At 37.8% G+C, this 18,088-nt stretch overlaps 1 protein-coding gene across 5 annotated transcripts in view; it reads left to right on the top strand.

Annotated features, from left to right (window-relative positions):
- The window catches only part of LOC131067292 (uncharacterized), a 92,989-nt gene that overhangs the window by 25,257 nt on the left and 49,644 nt on the right, over positions 1-18,088 (top strand). The gene's annotated exons all lie outside the window — the stretch shown is intronic.

The raw sequence follows: 18,088 nt of genomic DNA, 5'->3' as shown, positions 1-18,088 counted from the left end.
AAAATCAGAAGTTAGTGACACCTTAGCTTTGATACCATGTAATTTTATACCCTAGGTTTGTTAATCAGACTTATATCCTTTGATTATGCCCTAGATTGTAATCAGATTTGTGGCAAAATAAGTTAACATTCAGTAAAATCAGAAATAAAGTAAGTAACCTGTAGACAAACACACATACCCTGGGAAAACCTCCAAGGAGGAAAAACCCAGCATTAAAGACCCACAGGTTAGATTATATATTCTCCTCTTAAACCACAAGTACAATACTTAGCTTCTCTGTCAGATATGATCCTTTTGCATAGCAGATCTGCACTTCTAAGTTCTCCAAGTCTGTACCAAAACAGCCTATGTCCTCTTGGACACTTTCGCACAAGTCTGGATAATTTCGCTTTCTTCCTTGTGAATTCGCACCTTATTAAGCAGAGCTATTTCACCTTTCTTGCAGAATGAATGAGTGTGTTTGACTTGCAAAGTGTCTCTTATTTATATGCACCTTTAACCTTAATTGCAAGTCGGCCTCCTTTAGATTTTGGCGCCAATATTTATGTGGCGTGTGCATTTAGGATAGCGTGGAGAATGGGCTGGGCATAGATTAGGAGTCACGTTACCCTAGGATAGGGCCCAGACCTAAAGGGGTTCGGATGTTGTCTTAAGGCAATCCGAACCCATACATAGCCCTAGTTACAAACAACAATTAGCACCTGTTTGGGAATTTCTTTCAATATTTGCAAACATGGAATGGTCTTATCTTGGATAAATTGAAATTCCTCCCATATCTCCATAATGTTCTGGATTCTACACAAGAATGTGGTGACTCTATCATAGGTTTGTAGATACTCATGAGTGAATGCACTAGCTTGTTGGAAAGCATTTTCAATCCATGCCTTAGTGGTTTGAGCTTTTACTCTTGTTTCTTCTACTCCTTCAACTGCTTCTTTGGAGAGTATCTGTGGTGGGAGAGGCGTATCTTCTTCCTGTCGGGACGACATACGGTGGATGTAATCTATCAATTGCTTCTTCTTTCTTACCTCAATCTCCAATTGTTCTTCCATGTTAGAGGCCGATCCTCTAAACTCTTCAACAACCTGAGTGAGAGTGATAGGACCAATATCTATCTCCCTTATGTCATAATCTTCTGCTGTGATTTGATCTCTTGGCTTATCAAATTTAGGAATAGCCACTTGTACTTTTCGAGATCCAAATGCATCATTCACAATCCTAGAATATTTCTTAGGCTTCTTTTCTTTATTCTGTTCTACTCTGGCAAGCAAAGTATCCAAATCTCTAACCTCTTCTACTATTGTCACTGATTTCTTCTTCATTCTTTCTCTCAACTATTCGGGTGCTTGATTATCCACCTCTTTTAAACCAGATTGTTGCTGATTACTTTCGGGGGCCATGAATGTGTCTTCATAACGTTCTTGGTAGTCGGTAGGCATATGAAGAGCATCCTTGTATCCTCAAATATGTGAATTTTGGAAATTGAGTATACCAACACCCATACTTCTTTATGAGGTTCATTGATTCCTTAGATAGTCTAATATGAGTGCCCCCTTGTAATGTTCTCACAATATGCATGGTGAATGCATCGTTCACCCTCTTGAAATGAGCAACACTATTGTTCAAGTGCAACTGTGGATATGCATCATATGAGAGAATTTGTCCTTCCACTGGTCCAATGGGTGCTCTACAATTCAAACCTTTGTATTTACCAAATCTTGCCAAAATGTAGATTAAGTATGAGCTCATATAAAATGTTTTTCACTATCTTGGCCCAATTGATTATGTTAGCATCTTTAGTCACTTCCTCTATGTAGTACCACATCCAAGATTCGTAGGATGCAGTCTGTGGGGATCCCATAACTCTGTTCAACATCATTATAAGCTCGGCCACTCCTTCCTTGAAATCTGATTTGAGGAGCGTCTTCTTGGGCACTCTCTTATGACTACTCCATGGTTCTATGATCCAATTTTTGTTAAGGATGTCATTGCATATCTCTGGTTTGCTTTGGTATAGTGCTAATGCATCATCCTTACTCTTGTAAATGAGCTTGTTGTATGTAGGCACATTGAACACTTCAGCTATGGATAGCTCCGTGAGGTATGCTATCTTGCTTCCATCTGGTCCTACTATAATCGTCCTCTCCGGGTCATAATGCTTTGCACATTCTAGAACCAATTCGCTACATTGTACTGCTGGTGGGAAACTTGCCATGTGAGCAATGCCATTCCTTATGAGTTTCTTTGCCATCTTTGAAGCGGTGTATTTGCTTCTACCAAACACTCAATCTTGAAAATCTTCCATATCAGTGTGCCCAAAGTTGGTGTCGCCAATCTTCTGCCATTTGGAGGTGAGTTTAGTCTCAAAGAGTGTATCTTTGAATTCGTTCCTCATTAGGACCTGCCTCTTATTTCCTCGTGTCTTCGCTTCAGTCATTGGCTTGCAAACAAGATAATTTTGTCACCAAATAGATATGGTTCTAGAAGTTTTGAGGGATGAGATGTGATAGATAAGAATTTTTTTGATATTCAAGTTGATCAACACTTATCATACCTTTGCTAAGGCAAACAAAAACTTTTGTTTCTCTTAAAAAAACATCAGACCTGGAAATGAGAAAAGAACTAAGATTTTCAAACCTTTATAGAAAATTATCAAAATTTTAGGGTTTGTAAAAGTGGTTTTGGCAATAAGATGCAATCTTACAAATGTCGATTTGCCAAATGTCAAGGTCTGATTTGATCTTATTTCACTTTTTATATGTAGATGTAGATACAATGATATACAGATTTTCACCAATCTCTGCCCAGGCTGCCTTCAAACTGAACTGAAAATGCTCCTAAGTCAGAATAAAACTCTTTAAGTCAATCATGTCCTACTTGAAAACGTGTTTTGATCAATGAAATGATCAAAATCTGCTGTCAAAATCACTAATATAGATAAGTTCGCCCTTCAAAATCGTAGGTTTAGAGATGCAAATCAGAACTGAATTGCCCTTTGATGCTGGTCTTTTGAATTCGCAGAGCAGAATATTATAGATTGCCTTGAATGATGTCTTGAAATGAACAAGCATACTCTCTTTTATAGGCATTGAGGGCTAGAGATGTGTCTTTTCACTTCTCCTTCCCATAGGCCGACTTGCATCTTAAAAAAAAAACATTTTAATTTGTTCTTTATTTGGTGAGCGCTCACACTTGGGTTATTAGCCGACCTTTGCACTATTTGATCTAGGCGGCATTTTAAAGTACCTTTGCAACTTGATTGAAAGTGGCTTTTGAAGATAGCTTTGCAATTCATCATGATGGCGAATTTCTAAGGGACCTTTGCAATCTTGGTTGGAGGTGGCATTTTGTAGCACCTTTGCAATCTTGGTTGGAGGTGGCATATTGTAGCACCTTTGCAACTTTTGATTTAGGCGGCTCTTCAAGGGACCTGTTGTGACCATTTCACACATCGCCCCATTAAAATGGGGACCCCCTCTTTTTGCTTGGTTTTGCCTGTTTTTCTCTCTGCTTTTAGGATTTTGGGTTAGTGAGTCAGTCGTCTGGATTGGGGTTAAGCCTTAGGGTTTCCGTTTTGATGTTTTCAAGCCGGTGTCTAGTCCAAATTTTGAAGATTATTGAGCTTCCTCTCGTAGGATGCAATTTTGAAATAAGGTGAATCTGTCAGGGGGTCAAATGAGTTTGTCTAGGTTCAGTCAGATTTTTGAGTGCAAGTCCAAATTTTGCCTAAGTGTTAATGTTGGAATTGTGAATTTTTGGCTAATTTTTGAGAATTTTGATAATTGAGCCCGAGCATTGGAAATGGCCTAATTTTGCCTTGTGAAGTGATTGAAGTCTTAAAATCTTGGTATTTTGGCCTATGGAAGTGAAATCGCTCCTGTCCCTCAGCCAGGAACTAGGGCGAAAATGATATTTTATGCATCTTGGTTATTAATTTATTTCATTTGTCTTGTGCAGGGTCGCCAGGAGATGCAATAATTGAAGATTTAGAAGATTTTTGAGACTCAAAATGGCAAATTTTTAAAGTTTAAGGCCAAATCGCTCCTGTCCCTTAGTCAGGGACCAGGGCGAAATGACTTACTTAGATCATTTTGACCTCATTTTGATCAAATCGAAGCGTCAAGGACGCAATGGAAGGTGAAATCAACATGATGGAACGCCAGGATTCAGCCGTTTGCAATGAAAAGTTGAGATTTTGACCTCAAGGACAAAAATCGCTCCTGTCCCTCACTGAAGGACCGGAGCTTGTTTCTTAAAATTCAACTGTCCTTGCAGGACTAAGGCGATTTTTGGATTGGAAGAGGTAAAGGAGGACATCTTTTGTCCATTGAATATAATTTGAAGAAATTTGCAAACAAGGAAACATGCTATGAAGACAAATCGCTCCTGTCCCTCACTGAAGGACCGGAGCTTGAAATCCAAAATTGCCTTGTCCTTGAAAGATTTGAACGATTTCGCGATTTGAGAAGAACAAGGGAGGTACATTTTACTCGTTGAATATAATTTGGTTGTACCTCGAAGGAGGAAATTGGCCCTAGAAGCAAAATCGCTCCTGTCCCTCTGCCAGGGACCAGGGCGAATTTTAATGGTAGCTCCCGTCCCTCTCCAAGGGACCAGAGCGATTCCTCCACAAGACAAGTTTTTGGCGAAGTGAAAAGAGTTTTTAAGTTTGAGGCAAGTAAAAGGAGGCATAACGAATCTATTGGAGATCATTTGAAGAGTGCAAGACACCAAATGAAGCCCATATTTGCCTAGGCGCTCCTGTCCCTCTCTAAGGGACCAGAGCGATTTCCTCCTAAGGCGAATTTCCCACGAAGTTGGAGCAAGTCTCATGTTAAAGATAAGTGAAGGGGAGCATAATGAATCCGTTGAAGACAAATTTGAAAGTTAGCAAAGTACGAATGAGCTTACAAGTGAAAATTCGCTCCTGTCCTTCAGTCAAGGACCAGGGCGAAATCAAGGCTATCTAGTATTCTCCTCCAAGTTTAAACCACTCCAAGCCAAGGTACAAGGTGGCAATGATGTTTGGAACGCCTCGAAGAAGAACAAAGTTGCAAGGACCATGAAAAATGATGAAATTACCCAAGTTCGCTCCTATCCCTCACTAAGGGACCAGGGCGAAATAGTCAAATATGCTTAAACTTTGAAGGCCACTTTCATTTCAAACGTTCAAGAAGGAATAAAGGGCACCATTTTACGCCTTGAAGACAATTTGATATCAATATGATAGAGGATTTGCACCATAGACTAAAGTTCGGTCCTGTCCTTCAGTCAAGGACCAGGGCGATATTCACTAGACTGGTCATTTCTTTCAAAAACCACGTCAAGGCGAGGTCGCGCAAGGTCGAAAATGTCTTTGAAAAGATGATAAACAAGGAACCAAACGTCAAAAGGTGATTAACTTGAGCAAGGATGCAAAATCGCTCCTGTCCTTCAGTCAAGGACCAGGGCGATATTCATAAAATCAATCATTTTTCTTCCTAGATCACATCAAAGCAAGGTTACACAAGATCCGAAATGTCATTTGAAAGGTGATGAACAAGGAGTTAAGGTGAAAAGATGACGAATTTGAGTTAGAATTCAAAGTTCGCTCCTGTCCCTCACCAAGGGACCAGGGCGATATTCACTCAAATATCAAATTCGCCTTGCAAGGGACAAGTTATGTATGCGTAGAATGAATGGATGAAATTATTTCTTGCCTTGTGACGTAAGTTGGCAATTAAAATGATCAAGGATCAAGGAGAAAAGCAAAGTTCGCTCCTGTCCCTCACCAAGGGACCAACGCGAAAATGGTCTAAATGGTATTCCTTCCAAAGATGGAATAGGTCACACTTAAAATACCTAGCGAAAACCTTATTTTGGACGTAGGGGATGAGGTTTCAAACGTGAAAAATGAAAGACGGAGGACCTAAATGCTAAAGCACTCCTGTCCCTCTCCCAGGGACCAGAGCGATATGGTTTGTATCCCTTACATCTCTCATGTGTTTGGCGCCATTAAATTTTGAATTGCATTAAATGCTAAATTTCGATAAACCTTGATATTTTTAATTAAAATTGGCATTTAATGGGTGCGCACAAGGCATTTAATAATTAATTTTGCCTTTTAAAAATCGAAGCTATTAATTACAAGGCATTTAATTTATTAATTATTAATTAATTAAATAAGGAGGTGAGCGCTTGAGTTTTATTTTTTCATATTTTACAAAGTCGGCCTCCCTTTATTTAATATTTTTTGTTTTTTTATTTTGCCTATTCTCAAAAGTCGGCCTATGGGGGATTGAAGAGGTGAACGCCTATATAAGAAAGGCGCGATATTGCATTTCAAATCATCATTTAATCGTTCATTTGCATGCGATTTGGAGAAGACAAGGAGAAAGTGCGAAATCTCATTAAGGAAGAGTGCGAATTTTGTGGCAAGTGGAGCGAATTCTCTATCATCACGTTGGAGACCCCAAGGGTGGTGGAATTGACAAGAAAGGCGCCTTTGCTAAAGGAGGATCACGTTGAAGACTTCAAACTTCGTTTTTTGCCTAGGCGAATTTCATATTTTTGCATCTTTTTAGAGTTAGCTCTCAAGTGAGGTATGGCGAAGTTTTCTTTTGTCTAAATTTTGAATTTTGACCGTCATAGTCTTAATCTAAATTTTGAATTTTGAAATTTTGAATTTCCAATAGCTCAATTGTATTTAGGAAATGATAACTCAAGGACTTATCATAAGGTTTCCTAAATTCAATCTTTAATCTAATTTATGTTTATACATTGCAAAATCTATTTCTTATTATGAAATGTTGTGTAGGTGTTACAATGGAGACCCCAAAGGCGGGAGCATCCACCAGTCGTCCAGCTCTCATGAAGGAAGATCAGAAGAACGAAGAATTGGAGACCAAGATCGTGTCTAAGTGGAGCAACATTGGAGATACTAACTTGGGAAACTTCAGTGTGAAGAAGTTTCGAGAGGTCCCTTACATTGGCAAGCCATCACCTGTCGCAAGGAGAATAATTGAAAGTGGCATTATCAAGGCAGCCGGCTTCCCTCCAGCAATCCAGTGCCATGAGTTGATGATCGAGTGTGCTCGCCATTATGATCCACAGTCCAGATCAATAGTGTCCAAGGAAGGAGACACTTTTGCTTATCTTTCAGAGGAAGCCATCAGTGAAGCTCTTCACTTGCCAGAACATAAAGATATGATTTATAAAAGCTTAGAAGGAGCCAGGTCCATGTACGAAGATGATCCAGACACTTGCCTAAGCATCATCAACAAGAATTGGTTACTCAAGAGTCGTCCTCGCCTGAGCAAGATTCCGAACACACCACATAGGATCGACTTCCAGGAGGAGTACAGAGATTTGATAACACTACTCAACCGAGTTATAGGGGCTCCTCAAGCCTTCTATTTTGAGAAGTGGATGTTCTACTTCATCCAAGTGATAGTTCAGGGAAAAGGAACAATCCATTGGGCTAGAATGATTAGCCATTGCTTGGACGTACAGTTAAGGAGATTGAAGGCTACCAAGTCTTTCCACATGAGTTCATACATCATATATGCCTTGATCAGGAGCTTTGAGTATGCAGGACTACCTCACAGAGGAGTGATTGGAAGAGGACCTGGCGAGGTCAGAGTTTGTGATTCCTATGTTCACTTGCATCATCCGCCAGGAAGTAACTACAAGTTAGTCAATGATACATTCATGATGAACATCACCAGGATATTGCAAGGCGGGATTCACAACCGGCTATCTCAAGATGCACAAGAGCTTGTAAAAAGGTACGGTGCTTGGTTCATCCAATTTCAGAAGTTTACATATATTAGAGTTCATGGATGTCCTTCACCTCCTTATATGTTGCCGAGATATCCGACAGACAGAATTGTGTTACTTGAGGTAACAAGACAGTTGGCAGCTTATGTGAAGGCATTCAGACACAGACATGGAAATGGAGTTCCTGTGCCTATCATATTAGGGAATTCAGTTGAGGTATGTCCTAATGCTCTAGCCATGGATGATGCAGAGAAAGAGTTAGCTTTATATTCATTTTCATTCTTTGCCTTGAGAGAGAACTTTGATCCATATGGGTATATAGAGGAGACAGTCGGAAGAAAATATAAGCATGAGTTTCAGATAGAAGACTTTGTGATGAATCTCTTGGATGACCTTGAAGTGAAAAGAAAGATGCATTCTAGATTGCCTTTAGACTTCATCAGGAAATGCAAGATTTACAGAGTGGCCGACCAAGCTCAGGATAGTGGTAGACATCTCCAATCATCTTATGATCGAGCAAGCAAATCAGTGAGGCTAGATTGGAATGAACCCGAGGTTGTGGATCTAGATGCTTTGATGGCTCCAGTCTTGTCTTGTACTCGCAGATGGGTTGATGTGCAGCATCAGAAGTTGAGAGAGCAAGGCATATCTATGACTTTCACTTTGGAAGAAAGACCAGTTGAAGGAGGAGCAAGTGTAAGTGAGGGTAATCCTAATCCCAGAAATGCAAGCGAAGGCAACCTTCGAAGCGTAAGTGAAGGCAACCCCCATCCTAGAGGCTCGAAGAGGAAAGAGAGACCTGAGAAAAGAGAATCTTCCAAGAAGAAGCAAGAGGCCAATCGAGATCGTTCATCCGGCACGTCTTCTCGACCTGAGAAGAGGACACTTGAGATAGAGGAGTCTATGGAATCAATGGTACAGAACGATAAAGAAGGACAGGTACCTCGAAGGTCACCAAGTGGGTCTCTCCAAGCTAATGAGCTACATGAAGATAAGGAAGATAATGAAGTGACATCTCCTCTCAGAGAAGAAGAAACATTGCCTAAGGAGATACAGGTTAAAGAAACAAGACCGGCCATCCCAGATTGGTTAAAGGAAAGACTTACAAGGGTGATTGTGATCGAAGACGAGGACAGTGTGATTGATTTAGAGAGCCTTGTTGGAAATTCTCAAAAGATGACAGAGAAGAGGAAGGCTACTAAGATGTCCAAGATGATCAGAGATGAGACAGGATCCAAGAAATTGCAGATAGCTACACCAGCAGTGGACAAGTATGAAGGTGAGATCCTCGCAAAGGAATATGATGTAGAGATGTTTGAGCTTGGTCCACCCACAGCCGAACAGACGTTAGATGATGCCACTGATTCATTTGAGGCACTTAAGGACAAGCTTAGAGAAGAAATGGAAAAGAATAGGAAGCTTGAGCGAGAGGTCAGTGCTTGGAGAGGCTACTTTGGCCATCTCAATCAGCCTTTGAGACGTCAGGATCCAGCAGTATCTCCTACACAGGCACTTCCCCTTGAATCAGTTGGCGAGGCAGAGAGAGTCAGGAGTTTGGTTCAGCTTATGAGCTCTTGGATTAACAAATCCCATATAGTTGCTATTGAATTTGCAACAAGGATGATGCAGACCATTCATCGAGCTATTCAAGTTCTTGAGGTCATCCACAACTTGATGATAACGGTAGCTGCCTTTGCTCATACTAAAGATGTTATCATTCCAGTCTTGCAAGTAATCAGACAAACATCAAGGAAGGTCCTAGTGCAAGAAAAGATAATGGATGGAGGACCTCATAGTTTACTTCAGTGGTCGACGTTACTCCAGATGAAGGAAGTTCTCTTCGAGGACATCAGTACTAGATGCAATCATGTTGAGGAGGTTATCCACTCGATCCAGGACAGAGTGTTTGAGGTACTACGTACTATTCTTGGCAGGAGGATCGAAGTTGAGACAGATGTGGATTTGCAAGAATTAGAAGATAGAGTCAAGGTCATCTTTTGCAAAGATGAGAATGTTATTACAAATGAGCAACGAGATCAGATGTTTGCCACCATGCTCCTGATTGAGAAGACCAAGGAACTTGAACCTGAATGGGACGCTGCTCTTCTTAAGGCATTTGATCAGGTCATCCACTTAGAAGAACGAATGAAGAATCTTCCCGAGATTCCAATTGCTGAGATCAAAGGAATCGTGTCTAGATTCATTGCATATGCTAAAAAGGAGCATTGGAAAGGGAATAAGATTCTAGATGAGAGGTTGTTATAGATGATGTGGCACCTTAATTGTCATTGGTCTATGTCTCCTAGATTTTTGTGCCAAATTTAATATTTGGCTATGCATTTAATATTGTTCAGTAAAAAGGGGACTATTTGTAATAAACCCTAATTAGGGTTTAGGTGTCATAATCTTGGCCATTGATCTTCTTTTTGATCTGGACCGTTCATTGTAATTGAGGATGCTATATATACCCTCATTTCTTTTCATTTTGTAACTAGAAACTAGAGAAACTAGAGATTAAGGAGAAATTAGAGAATTAGAGAGATATTAGAGATTAGCAATTTGATTTGTAGCAAGATTGAGCTTTGAGGAAGGAATTTCAAACAATTGTTGTTCATGATGGCTTTGAGATCAATAGAATATTGAAGTTATGGTGTTTTATTGCAATTCTTATGGTTATCTTCATGGTTGTTCACTTTCTTGAATCATTCTCAATCAAAGTAGTATTTTAGTTTGAAGGATAAAGTGTTGGACCTGATCGTCGGTGAGATTCGCTCTCCAAACCACTAGCTTCTTGCTGATTGTAGGAATGCCTTGCGTGGTCAACTGGATAAACTTGAATCACTTAAACCTTCAATCATTGTTGTATCTTGGATATGTGCCTTTGTGGTAGTGTCTATGATCCTTGATGAATTGAAAAAAATCATTTGTTACCTTAGAAGATCGCATCAATTTCAATTGAGTTGTTATTTTATGGCAATATTGAAGTTGGTAGAATCTTGCCAAGTCTCGTCCACATTGAGTCATTCTTAGGGTTAGATTGGACTAGATCTCTTGCAAGCCCTGCGCTTTTGATCTTTTTTTGGAATTCATTAGTATTAGGAAATCTTGTTCCTGCATTTCGGAAACGTACGGCCCCTTGATGACACAGCAATCACAACGACCACTGGTGCTTATCCACACGTAGAGACCCTACTTAAAAGAACATTGAAGTCACCCTAACTGATCCTTCTTGCGATATCTTCAGCAGTTAGAGATTTTATTCAAGAGAGGATAAGGTACCCTTGGGTATTTTATTCTGTGTATGATTGTGTACAAAATACATGTCAACAGGACATTTGCAAGTCATACACTTGGGCAGCTTTTGATAACACCTTTGCAACTTTTGATTTAGGCGGCTCTTCAAGGGACCTTTGCAAGTCATACACTTGGGCGGCTTTTGATAACACCTTTGCAAGATTTCATCATGGCGGATTTTGAAGATACCTTTGCTACTTATCATTTGATCGGTCAACTTAGGTTCCTTTGCAAACCAAAACCATGATCGGCCAATTAGGGGACCTTATCAATCCATTTGTATTCCAAAGTTTTATCAAAATTTTGAGACTAAGTTTACCAAATTTTCATCTCTAAGGCGAATCATGATTCAAAACTTGATCCTTTGTTATCAAAACCTTCTTCACCAAATCGGCCATCTTAGGTTCCTTCGCACTAAGTCTTGACATTTCAACATGTTGATGTTTGTAGCTAGGTCGGATTCCTTCTAAGGCTGACTTAGCATATGTATGACTAATTGGCCTATCGGCCTTAGTCATAATATATGTGCAAAGGATCAAAATATAACTTGTATTACTTGCTATAGGGCCGACCCTATTATGGTTATTGAAATTGTTTTATTCTATATTGCATGTAAGGGCGACCCATGATGGAAGGGTGGCTGAATCATATATATACAAGGAACATTGCCATTCATCAATCAATCAATCAAGCAATCAGCGAATTATAAGTATCATCAGCAGAGCGAATATTCTCAGTGAACTTCATCAATGATTACCTCCAGCGATTCACACTCAGATCAGCGAATTCTTTAGGACAGCAAATTACCTCCTTGGCTAGCGAACTCACACTTTGGTCAAGAGCGAATGTCTTCTGACATCTGCAAATTCAGACTTGAGGATCAGCGATCTCAGTCAAGCAAATACATTATTCAGCGCTGCGGATTCATCCTCTAATTGGAGCACTTCATCTGCATATGCGAATAAGATAGAAGATCATTTTGATGCCCTAGTTCGGTTCAGTTTACATATACTGCTGTGTATGATGATTTAACTTGTGCATATAGCTTCAAGAGTTGAAGCGAACTTGTAGAGACATGTTTGATCTTGTCTAATATATTCTGAGATTTCATTGCTGGGTTTTTCACCTTCAAGAGGAAGGTTTCCCTAGGGTATTCTGGTGTTCTTCGTGTTCTTTGTGTTGTTTTGTTTATTTGCGATCAATCTGATCTAAAAAAACACAACGTAGCTTGGGACAAACCTTGAATCTTGCTCCTCATGCTCTCTTCAAACCCTAATTGACCTAAGCTAAGAGACTTCGATGATCTTAATCCTTTTTTACGTACCTCTTAACTATGAGTTTCATCTTCAGTTACTAAGATCAACAATGCTCTAGGACAAAGGGAATCTTCATCTTGGAGTCTAATCTTAGAATACTAACCAATTGATCAACTGACTACTACTCTTGGAAGCAAAAAAAGAGGGGGTCCCCATATTTGATGGGGTGATGTGTGAAATGGTCACAACAGTATCTATATTTTAAATAGGTCAGCAATACTTTAAAGTTACTACACATGTTGTGTCCATCAGACATCAAAATGTCTAAAGGTTTTCTCTAAGGTTTGAAATAGGAGAGCATTTATTATTAGCATTTCCAGATGAAATCCTAACCAAAAAATTGTTTGCATATCTTACAGGAACACACTCTGCAACATAGCCTGAATCAAGAATTACTTTCACAGGAGCAAAAACTCTTACAAATTTACAATAAGTTGAAGAAGATATATTTATGGGAAGAGACATGAAAAAATATAGGTTAACGTTGGTAAGGAAAGGAGACAACAAGACAATCTCGAGAGACACTATATCAACTGTATCATCATGCTTATTTCTCCTGGTAAAAAGCTTAACGCAGAACAAGACATCTTCTAACTAGTAAGAGATAATGCTCTCGAGTCTAGATCTTGGCAAATATCCAAAATACTAGAGGGTTTTTGATATTTACTTTATATAAATCATTTGGTAGGTATGGAGTTTCACAAACATCACAGTCAAAACTTTGGGATCTCAATCATACACATCTTGTTTTAGCAGCTAAGGAATGTGGAACCCACAAATTGGGGGCTATACACAATATTCCCCTTTTGTGACATTGTCAGAAAGTAGCAACAAAATTCATTGTAACACCCCAAATCCATTCATTTCTCAATCATATGAACACAACAATATTGCTTTGTTTAAGACAGATTTATCATAGACATTATCAGAATATGTATAATAATAATGGTTACTCTTAGGTCATTACCATGCTAGGTGCCAATTTGGTTTAAGAGATGCCTTGTGAAGTGCACAAGGCATTTATTTCTATATATGGTATATATTGTTCAAATTTTTTACCTATGGGTTTGACCTCACAACAATGCTTCAGAGTGAACTGCACCTTGCGAATCCACCTACACCTGGAGAACCATTTACTCTCTCAAAAGCTGACTGTTATTCTGGAATGCTTATCAAATTGGATATGTTTGAAGCCTTTGATAAGTTGACGTGGCAACTTCTACACTGCATATATGTCTAGTTAACTTCAACTGGGAGAGTGCTAATTGCATAACGAATTGTGTTCTTTTTTATTTTTTTTAATCGTCCCCTAGAGGATATTTTTTTAAGTAGGGGATTAAGGTAAAGAGACGCATTATCATGTATTTTTTCCATCAAAACGGCAGAAGCCCATAGTAGAGAACTTATAGCGGCCAGTATGTTTCATAAATCTACATGACTTCCAATTCTAGCAGCAGAAGCCAGTACATATAGTTTGTAGATATTATCTGACTTACATGATAGATGAGTTTCTGGATGATATGCAAATAAAGACAACTTTTCAATATCTTTCAGTGGTACAGGAATTTTTGTGAACTTCACAGAATGACTACATTCAGCTTATCCAAGTTTCCTATGCCTAGATATTCTATTGCAACTATTCCTGTATCGAATTGCTATTTGAAATTGTACCAAAAATTATCTTACCAATGACAACGCACAACAGCAATAAAAAGTTACTTAAGTGTCTTGAAAAGCAAATTTGTCAGACTAAATGGGTAGGTCTGAATTTATGGCACATTGAGTTCTAAATATTGTATTTCGTGGGGCATTAGAGTAATCCAATAAAATAATTTTTCTGTCGGAGACAACTGTATATATTATTATATAGATCTTTTTACTCTATATTTTGAAAAAAATATTTTTTTCTCAATACACAACTGCCTCCAACATTTATTTTCTAAAGTAAATGTAATGTCCCTACTTTGAAATATAACTTAATAATAATAATAAAAATAAAAATACAAAAGAATAATAAAAATAAAATTAAAATATAAAAGAATATAATTAAATATAATTAAGTTAGCATGGAAGGAAAAGTTGTGACTCCCTCAACAATGAGATATAAAAGGGAGAAGAGAACCTCATTTGAGAGGGGGACAATTTGAAAATGAGAAGTTCAAATCTGATTTAAATAAGAAGTGCAGATCTGATTATGAAAGGTTGTGTCCCTTTCAAAAGGGAGAAATAATGAAGACTTGCACTCTTTCAAAGGGTGCTAATGGTGAAAGGGTGCGTCTCTTGCAAAAGGGCATACATGATGAAGAGGTGTGACCTCTCCCTCACATTGAGAGATATAAAGGAAAGGAATCAAAAGCATCCAGTGAGATCACCAACGATTAGATCAGATCAAATCAGATCAAAACTGTTATTAAGTTATAGGCAGTAACATCCTTGCTCTTGGTGGTATGCATGAGGATGTGCTTAATATGTATGCTTAATATATGATGCCTGATAATGTTCTTATGCAGAATTCAATAGTAATATTAATATAGACTGCAATATGTATGACAGTCATATTTAATTTTATATATATTCATAATACATGAGCAGTTAGTATACTTATAGTCTAACTCATGTTATTATTGTCAGTACTTAAGAAGATGGGGATGAGATGTTCCAAAGAGGAGCAGTTTAAATCCAAGCAATAGGTTTAAGTCCCAAGATAGGGTGGGGATCAGCGACCCATAAGCCTTGAGGGTATAGACCCAAGATAGGTAAGGGCTTGGATCTGTAAACTTTGAGGGAACCTCTTGTATTTGGTCTCTAAGTGCTTTGGTAACATACATAGACCCTTCTCCCTTAAAACTGAAGTAGAAGCAGGGTTTGATATCTATATTAAGAACTATGAATAATGAAATTATTCATCTAATGAGAAAAATAAATAAGCACTCGTTAATAACTAATAAATTGAAGAATATCAATGACTGGCTTCATGATTAGTCTCTCAATCAATTTTAGTATATTGAAATAGATTAATTATGTTAATCAAGTAGGGGACATTACAAATGGTATTAGAGCTATGATCCTGCCATCGTGCAAGGTAAAGATGAATCAATGAATCATTCTAGTCAATAAGAAGAAATCTGACAATATGTGTATTCACATGTATGCTTCGTGTTTTTCATGTGTATGCTCTGTGTTTGTGATTCATATTGGTAGATGACTTAGTTTGAGAAAATTAAAATCAACATTGCTTTAGGACAAGCAAATTTGGGAGGGGTGGACTGTAATGTCCCCACTTTGAAATATAATTTAATAATAATATTAATAATAAAAAAAAAAAAAAAAAAAAAATACAAAAGAATTTTAAAAAAATTAAATTAAAATATAAAAGAATATAATTAAATATAATTAATTAAATATAATTAAGTTAGCATGGAAGGAAAAGTCGTAACTCCCTCAACAATGAGATATAGAAGGGAGAAGAGAACCTCATTTGAGACGGTGACAATTTGAAAATGAGAAGTTCAGATCTGATTTAAATAAGAAGTGCAGATCTGATTATGAAAGGTTGTGTCCCTTTCAAAAGGCAGAAATAATGAAGAATTGCACTCTTTCAAAGGGTGCTAATGGTGAAAGGGTGCGTTTCTTGCCAAAGGGCATACATGATGAAGAGGTGTGACCTCTCCCTCGCATTGAGAGATATAAAGGAAAGGAATCAAAAGGATCCAGTGAGATCACCAACGATTAGATCAGATCAAATCAGATCAGAACTGTTATTTAGTTATAGGCAGTAACATCCTTGCTCTTGGTGGTATGCATGAAGATGTGCTTAATATATGATGCCTGATAGTGTTCTTATGCAGAATTCAATAGTAATATTAATATAGACTGCAATATGTATGGCAGTCATATTTAATTTAATATATATTCATAATACATGAGCAGTTAGTATACTTATAGTCTAACTCATGCTATTATTGTCAGTACTTAAGAAGATGGGGATGAGATGTTCCAAAGAGGAGCAGTCTAAATCTGGCAGTCATATTTAATTTAATATATATTCATAATACATGAGCAGTTAGTATACTTATAGTCTAACTCATGCTATTATTGTCAGTACTTAAGAAGATGGGGATGAGATGTTCCAAAGAGGAGTAGTCTAAATCCAAGCAATATGTTTAATTCCCAAGATAGGGTGGGGATCAGTGACCCGTAAGCCTTGAGGGTATAGACCCAAGATAGGTAAGGGCTTGGATCTATAAACTTTGAGGGAACCTCTTGTATTTGGTCTCTAAGTGCTTTGGTAACATACATAGACCCTTCTCCCATAAAACTGAAGTAGAAGCAAGGTTTGATATCTATGTTAAGAACTATGAATAATGAAATTAATCGTCTAATGAGGAAAATAAATAAGCACTTGTTAATAACTAATAATTCGAAGAATATCAACGACTGGCTTCATGATTAGTCTCTTGATCAATTTTAGTATATTGAAATAGATTAATTATGTTAATCAGGTAGGGGACATTACAGTAAACATTATGGACAGTGGAATTCTAAAATATATGATGAGTAAGCTTTTCAGGGTCCATAACGTTTTACATCATTCTATGGGATACTACACTTTCTTATCATAGATATGTGCATCCCAGTACTGGATGTATGTTAATATCAGATTATGCTCTGGATATACCCTAGATATGAACATTGACTTTGTATAAAATCAGACATCTATTTTTTCTGTACAGCATATGCTATTGTGCTGTATTCAAGATGTCTACAAATGAATTGTAGGAGCCCACAATATTAAAACAAAATCCATTAGTTTAGTTACCATTATTTTAAGTTTTATGTCCATGTATCTGTAGAGTGAAATACACTAATCTTATTTTCTTATAATATAAGCTGTATGCCTATCTATATTGATCCCAAAAGCTGAACACAACAGACAAATTGGTCTTAGAAGAAATTTGCAAATTAATTTCTGAAAATTGTTTGTTTAAAGTGCATTGAGTGTGACAGGATAATATTGAAAAGATCTGAAGTGGAGAAATGGGAAAATCTTATACAAGTATGACACAAAGTACTTGTAGAAGCAATGCACTTCTCTTATTTTTCGATAGTTGAATAAGAGGTTCAAGGATCTAGAATTATGCTGGGAAAGACTCTGTCACACTATTTGGACATCAAAATCTTATTTTAAGCACAAAGTTTTGGGACGACCAGAGCCTCGTCAAGGTTTGACAATCAAAACAAGGCTGCAAAAAAATGGGGTTACGGAATTTTCTAGCATTTCATTTTGTGAAGAGTATGCTGTTGATTATGTCTTTTGGAGGTACACCAAAACCTGAGCCTTTTTGGACCTGTTTTCAGGTAGAGTTTCATTTCCTCTTTGTTACTCCTATCTCATGGAGTTAATTAACCCCAACACAAGACACTCCAATATTTAGGGATAGCTACAAATATGTCTAGCAAAGGTTTCAGCTGGCATCCTTGAATTTTCAGTGGAAAGCAAGATGCAAAGCTGTTTTTCAGGAGGATTCCTCCCCACTTAGTATGACTGGCTTGAAATCTTTTAAGCAATATTTGTTTCTTCTGGTCAAAGGTCAGTGGGATTTTTTTGCCAAGATGTTGACTCTTAGCCCATTCTATCATAAGCCTAGATGGTTTTTCTCCTCGGTTTTATTATAAGGGACCTTCCTTGTAATCCTTCTAATCAGCTGTCATAAATTAAT

The sequence above is a fragment of the Cryptomeria japonica genome, chromosome 7 (assembly GCF_030272615.1).
Source record: "Cryptomeria japonica chromosome 7, Sugi_1.0, whole genome shotgun sequence".
Taxonomy (NCBI): domain Eukaryota; kingdom Viridiplantae; phylum Streptophyta; class Pinopsida; order Cupressales; family Cupressaceae; genus Cryptomeria; species Cryptomeria japonica.
Note: the sequence above shows the minus strand (reverse complement) of the source record. Positions and strands in the feature narration are given on the sequence as shown.